Raw genomic sequence first — 7,089 nt, forward strand, 5'->3', positions numbered from 1 at the left:
TCCTTGACAGTGTCACCAGCAAAGCACCCATACACCATCACACCTCCTCCTCTGTATTTCACGTGGGAACCACACATGCAGAGTAGAGGTCGACCGATTCATCGGAATGGCCGATTAATTAGGGACGATTTCAAGTTTTCATAACAATCGGAAATCTGTATTTTTGGGCGCCAGCCAATTTGCCAATTTATTTTTTTATTTTAATTGTTTTATACCTTCATTTAACTAGGCAAGTCAGTTAAGAACACATTCTTATTTTCAATGACGGCTTAAGAACGGTGGATTAACTGCCTTGTTCAGGGGCAGAACGACCGATTTTTTACCTTGTCAGCTCGAGGGATCCAATCTTGCCACCTTACAGTTAACTAGTCCAACGCAATAACGACTTGCCTCTCTCTCATTGCACTCCACAAGGAGACTGACTGCCTGTTACGCGAATGCAGTAAGCCAAGGTTAGTTGCTAGCTAGCATTAAACTTATCTTATAAAAAACAATCAATCATAATCACTAGTTAACTACACATGGTTGATGATATTACTAGATATTATCTAGCGTGTCCTGCATTGCATATAATCTGACTGAGCAAACAAGCATACAAGTATCTAAGTATCTGACTGAGCGGTGGTAGGCAGAAGCAGGCGCGTAAACATTCATTCAAACAGCGCTTTCGTGCGTTTTGCCAGCAGCTCTTCGTTGTGCGTCAATCATTGCGCTGTTAATGACTTCAAGCCTATCAACTCCCGAGATGAGGCTTGTGTAACCGAAGTGAAATGGCTGGCTAATTAGCTAGCTCTAATTGTCGTTGTGTTGCTGGTTCGAGCCCAGAGAGGAGTAAGGAGAGGGACGGAAGCTATACAGTTACACTGGCAATACTAAAGTGCCTATAAGAACATCCAATAGTCAAAGGTTAATGAAATACAAATGGTATAGAGGGAAATAGTCCTATAATTCCTATAATAACTACAACCTAAAACTTCTTACCTGGGAATATTGAAGACTCATGTTAAAAGGAACCACCAGCTTTCTTTCATATGTTCTCATGTTCTGAGCAAGGAACTGAAACGTTAGCTTTCTTACATAGCACATATTGGACTTTTACATTCCTCTTCAACACATTGTTTTTGCATTATTTAAACCAAATTGAACATGTTTCATTATTTACTTGAGGCTAAATTGATTTTATTTATGTATTATATTAAGTTAAAATAAGTGTTCATTCAGTATTGTTGTAATTGTCATTATTACAAATAATTAAAAAAAAGGCCAGATTAATCGGTATCGGCTTTTTTGGTCCTCCAATAATCGGTATCGGTATCGGCGTTGAAAAATCATAATCGGTCAACCTTTAATGCAGAGATCATCCGTTCACCTACTCTGCGTCTCACAAAGACACGGCAGTTGGAACCAAAAATCTAAAATTTGGACTCATCAGACCAAAGGACAGATTTCCACCGGTCTAATGTCCATTGTTCGTGTTTCTTGGCTCAAGCAAGTCTCTTCTTCTTCTTGGTGTTCTTTAGTAGTGGTTTCTTTGCAGCAATTCGATCATGAAGGCCTGATTCACACAGTCTCCTCTGAACAGTTGATGTTGAGATGTGTCTGTTACCTGAACTCTGTGAAGCATTTATTTTGGTTGCAATTTCTGAAGCCGTTAACTCTAATGAACTTATCCTCTGCAGCAGAGGTAACTCTGGGTCTTCCTTTCCTGTGGCGGTCCTCATGAGAGCCAGTTTCATCATAGTGCTTGATGGTTTTTGCGACTACGCTTGAAAAAACTATCAAAGTTCTTGACATTCTCTGCATTGACTAACCTTCATGTCTTAAAGTAATCTTAAAGCTTTAGTTTCTCTTTGAGCTGTTTTTGCCTTAACATTTTTATTTATCTAACTAGGCAAGTCTTTTAAGAACAAAATATTATTTACAATGACGGCAATAACTGCCTTGTTCAGGGGCAGCTCTTTACCTTTCAAGGATTTCAAGGATTTTATCCAGCAACCTTTCGGTTACTGGCCCAACGCTTTAACCACTAGGCTACCTGCCGCCCTTGGACTTGGTATTTATTTATTTGTATTTTTTGTTGAATTTTACCCCCTTTTTCTCCCCAATTTCGTGGTATCCAATTGTTTAGTAGCTACTATCTTGTCTCATCGCTACAACTCCCGTACGGGCTCGGGAGAGACAAAGGTTGAAAGTCATGCGTCCTCCGATACACAACCCAACCAAGCCGCACTGCTTCTTAACACAGCGCCATCCAACCCGGAAGCCAGCCGCACCAATGTGTCGGAGGAAACACCGTGCACCGTGCAACCTTGGTTAGCGCGCACTGCTCAGGAGTCCCTGGTGTGCGATGAGACAAGGATTTCCCTACCGTCCAAACCCTCCCTAACCCGGACAACGCTGCGTCGCCCCACGGACCTCCCGGTCGTGGCCGGTTACGACAGAGCCTGGGCGTGAACCCAGAGTCTCTGGTGGCACAGCTGGCACTGCAGAACAGCGCCCTTAACCACTAAGCCACCTGGGAGGCCCTTGGACTTGGTATTTTACCAAATAGTGCTATCTTCTAAATACCACCCCTGCCTTTTCACAACACAATTGAAAGCTCAACTTAAAGCTCAAACTCATTAAGGAAAGAAATTCCATAAGTGAACTTTTAACAAGGCACACCTGCTAATTGAAATCCATTCCAGGTGACTTCCTCGTGAGGCTGGTTGAGAGAATGCTAAGAGTGTGCAAAGCTGTCATCAAGGCAAAGGGTGGCTACTTTGAAGAATCTCAAATACAAAATATGTTTTGATTTGTTTTACACTTTTTTGGTTACTACCTGATTCCATATATGTTATTTCATAGTTTTGATGTCTTCACTATTATTCCACAAGGTAGAAAATAGTAGAAATAAAGAAAAACCCTTGAATGAGAAGGTAGAAAATAGTAGAAATAAAGAAAAACCCTTGAATGAGTAGGTGTGTCCAAACTGTTTTGTAACTATTTGTAATTATCTTTCTATTTGAATGTTATTTTCTTTTAACAGGGGTTACACAGACAACCAAACAAACTGCACCACACAGACCAAGTACAATAAAAATGAATAAGGATAGAGCAAAACGTTATACAAAAAGGCAGTCATAAAAAAAAAATAACAAAAACATCACGATTGTAACATAGGTAATTTATGGGAGTTTTTCTACATAGGATCCCAATGGAGACCAGATTTTCCTAAATGTATCAGACCTCTGGTATAAATCAAAGGTACGTTTCTCTAGAGGTGGGATAGCAGAAGCTAGAGAAAGCCACATTATCGCAGATGGTACTTCAGGTGTGGACAATAATAACAATATGCACATACAAGGGTATTGAACAGATGTTCAGAGTCAGGATCAAACACAACCTTACAATCAAAGTAGAGCAAATATACATTCGGTGAAAAAGCTAATTGTCTACCCAAGATCTTTTAGATGTGTAAATGAATATCATTCCAAGACTGGATACTGTGACAGTACCAAACAAAAATACATGAAGAGTGCCAGTATCCTGTTTACATTTAAAACATAAATGTGATGCACTGGAAAACATTCTGTGAAGGCGGACTGGTTTAAAGTAGGTTCTATAAAAAATGTTGAAACCTAGTTATTGTATGCTTATGGAGGTGCATTTGGGGTGGACCCTTTCGCAGATAGAAGCCCGTTCTTCCTCACCGAATGCATGTCCAATGTCTCTCTCCCAAACATGTCTTCAAGATAGTAGATAGGATGAGGCACTTCTGTTCAATAAAATAGAATATATGTCTGAGATTAAACCTCTCCGAACAGTAGATTTCGTAAATAGTTTTTCAACTTCAGTCATTTGAAAACGTAGTTTATCGGGCTTTCTTCTGACCCTCTATGAAATGTCTAAGTTGTAGGTACTTTAAAGAAATCTTTGGGGGGAATCTGGATTAAGGGCAATCGGTGACCAAGTACCTCCTTGCGTCTTTCCAAGCTAAGAGTGCATTACAGTATGTACTGTGACATTGTCAGATAAAGACTGGATCTTTTCAAAGCTATTAATAAATGGTAAGGAAGTGCTCTTGGATGACATGCTATTGATTCCATTACCAACCTAAAGTGAGTGGCATCTGTCTAGGCACCAACTAATCATGTGCTTGATCTGTGCAGACCAGTAATATAGTTGCAGATTTGGAAAAGAGACCCCTCCTAAATCCTTAGACTTCATTAGCTTGGTACATTTGATTGTAGGTTTATTTTTGTTCCCGATAAATACAAAAACACAGATATATTTGCATTCATTTTCTGAAAAAAAAGGACTGAGATAGACAGCAGGGAATATTTTGGAATAGGTAACTTAGCCGTGGAAGGATATTCATCCTGACGACATTAATTCTGCCAAAAAGAGAGTTGGTAGGGTAGACCAGTTACTCAGATCCTGTCTAATCTTTGTGAGCAAAGGCATATCATTTGAAGTAAACAGGTCTTTAAGATTTGGAGTAACACATATGCCCACGTATTTTAAGCCTGTTTCAGACCATCGTTTCTAAGTTGATTGTAGAAGGGATATTCAAAGGTAAAGCCGTGGATTTATCCATGTTAATTTTGTACCCTGACAGGTGATGTCTCTTTCAGACATATTATTTAGAGCAGGCATGAAGACAGGGCATGTCTCAGGCCAGAACGTCTTGTCGAACTCTGCCGAGTGCCTTGCCAGAAGGCACTACCTTAATAGTGTCCCAAACCTATTCAGGAGTAAAGGGTGCATTTAGTCTATTTCTATGCTCATCAGATATAATGGGCAAGATAATCTTAATCAGATATTTTGAAATTTCGTTGTTCGATCTTGTACATTGTGAAGTATAAAGGAACGTATAGAAGTTGCAAAAGAAAATAATTGATAAGAAATTGATCATAAGAAGTGGAGCCATCTGCCATTCTTATAGACTTAATCAATCTTTCATTCTGTTCTTTTTAAAGTTGGTGTGCAAGTAGACGGCTCAGACGGTTACCAAACTCACTCTATTTTTGCTTGGTAAAAAAACAACCGTTTTTTTTGCATGCTTTGTATGCTCTAAATTGAGTTTGGCCTCAGCACAACTTAGTGAATTCCAGTTCTCCGGGGTTGGTGGTTGTTTATGAAAAAGTTCTAAATGCTTTACTAAATGCTTCTTCCATTCTAAGCTTCTTGATCAGAGAGGCATGGGAAATGATATGACCCCTTATGGTTGCTTTGGCAGCATCCCAGACAGTTGCAGCTCAAACAGGAGAGAGTTGATTGTCGAGGCAGTAATGTGATCATTTATCTTTTATCACAGAGCAGAATCCTTCATTGTTAAGCAGATATGTATTAAGTCTCCAATATCTCATTTTGGGAACTGTTTTGCCGATTTCAATATCTATATACACTAGGGCATGGTCGGAAATTACTATAGAGCCAATAGCACATGACTGGACAACATGCATGCAAATAGAGGGCATATAAAAAATTGTCCAATCTAGAATATGAATTATAGGGTCTAGAGTAGAAAGTATAGTCTCTTTCCGTGTCAAATTGCCAATTGGCAACCCATCCATTATGGGATTAATTGACACATAAACAAACATTACAATAATTCACTATGGTAATTAAATGATCATTCTTCTTCCGGCGTTCTCTGCATTGCGCATCACATAAAGAGTGAAAAAATACATAATAGTAAGTAAGGTCATCCAAAGAATAATTACATCCCTAGAGCAGTAAAATAATATACATTCATATATACATACATACACACTGCCATATATACACATACCTACTGCGGCAGATGGCAGGGAGAAGTGAGGGGAGTGTTTATTGAAGGGAGATATCTTGCAGCCCGCTGGTTCCACCCCCTCACCTCTCCCTGCCGTCTGCCACAATAGGTACACTGTGTATATATGCAGTGTGTATGTATGTATATATTTATGCATATTATTTGACTATTTTATGGACTTCCTGCCCCAGGCGAGCCTGTGGATCATTAAGCCAGGGAGCACTGGGGGATAAAAGAGGAAGCGGCCTGCACAACAGGGCAGAGAACAGAGAGGGAAGTAAGAGGAATAACTGTGTGATTACTCGTTGTGACCTGGACTGTCTGACTACCCCAACTGTGTACCGAACCGGATTGGCTGAAGACCCGAGTTTTAGGATTACCCCTGGAGAACGGAACAGACAAGGAGAACGGATTGTGGACTGTGAAATGGTTGGTGAATTCCCCCCTTTTCACCAGTGTGCAAAACTCCCTAATGAACTCCCCATTTGCATTCTAGTTGTGCTCCTTGTGTGTTTGGTTATTGAACTTGGTGACGTGGAAACCCCACACCCTTGAACCTGCTACACCACACACACACACACACACACACACACACACACACACACACACACACACACACACACACACACACACACAATTTACCCAAAGTACAATTACATTCTCCTGAAATAAACACAGGTCCCTTGCAGTGATGATTAAGTAATGAAATAATATCAGGCATACATTTTGGGGAGTCTGTGTTTGGGCCATGTACATTTAGTATAGTAAAATGTTGCCCAAGTATATTACCTGTAATCAAAATAAATCCTCCTTCAGGGTCTGTATCTTGGTGCTCAAATATAAATGCACATTTTTTTATTTACGAGGACGGCAGTGCCTCTTTTGTTTGAACTAAAATAAGAAAAGTACACCTGGCCCACCCAATCCCTCTTCAGTTTAGCATGTTCTGTTGAAGATAAGTGGCAATTGAAACCCTTTCCTTTTTTTTAAGAATGTTAGAATTTTCTTCCTCTTGACCACATGCCCAATGCCCAAAACATTCCAGGAGACTGCTGTAAATGAACTGTTTATGTTACAGCAGTAGTATAGAATAACTTAACCCAGTAGTGCATCGCAAAAACGAAAACAATTACTAAGATGTTTGTGTAACCCTAAACTAAAAAAAAACATACAAATAAAGTTTAGAAGAACCCCACTGCCGAGTCAACAAATTATACGACAGATCTCAAACACACGACCTACCCTGTTTTCTGTCACTTTACTAACAGGAAGCCCACTAGGGGTTTTTAAGAAAAAAGATTTAAAAAAAGTTT

Source organism: Oncorhynchus clarkii, chromosome 18 (genome assembly GCF_045791955.1).
Source record: "Oncorhynchus clarkii lewisi isolate Uvic-CL-2024 chromosome 18, UVic_Ocla_1.0, whole genome shotgun sequence".
NCBI lineage: Eukaryota > Metazoa > Chordata > Actinopteri > Salmoniformes > Salmonidae > Oncorhynchus > Oncorhynchus clarkii.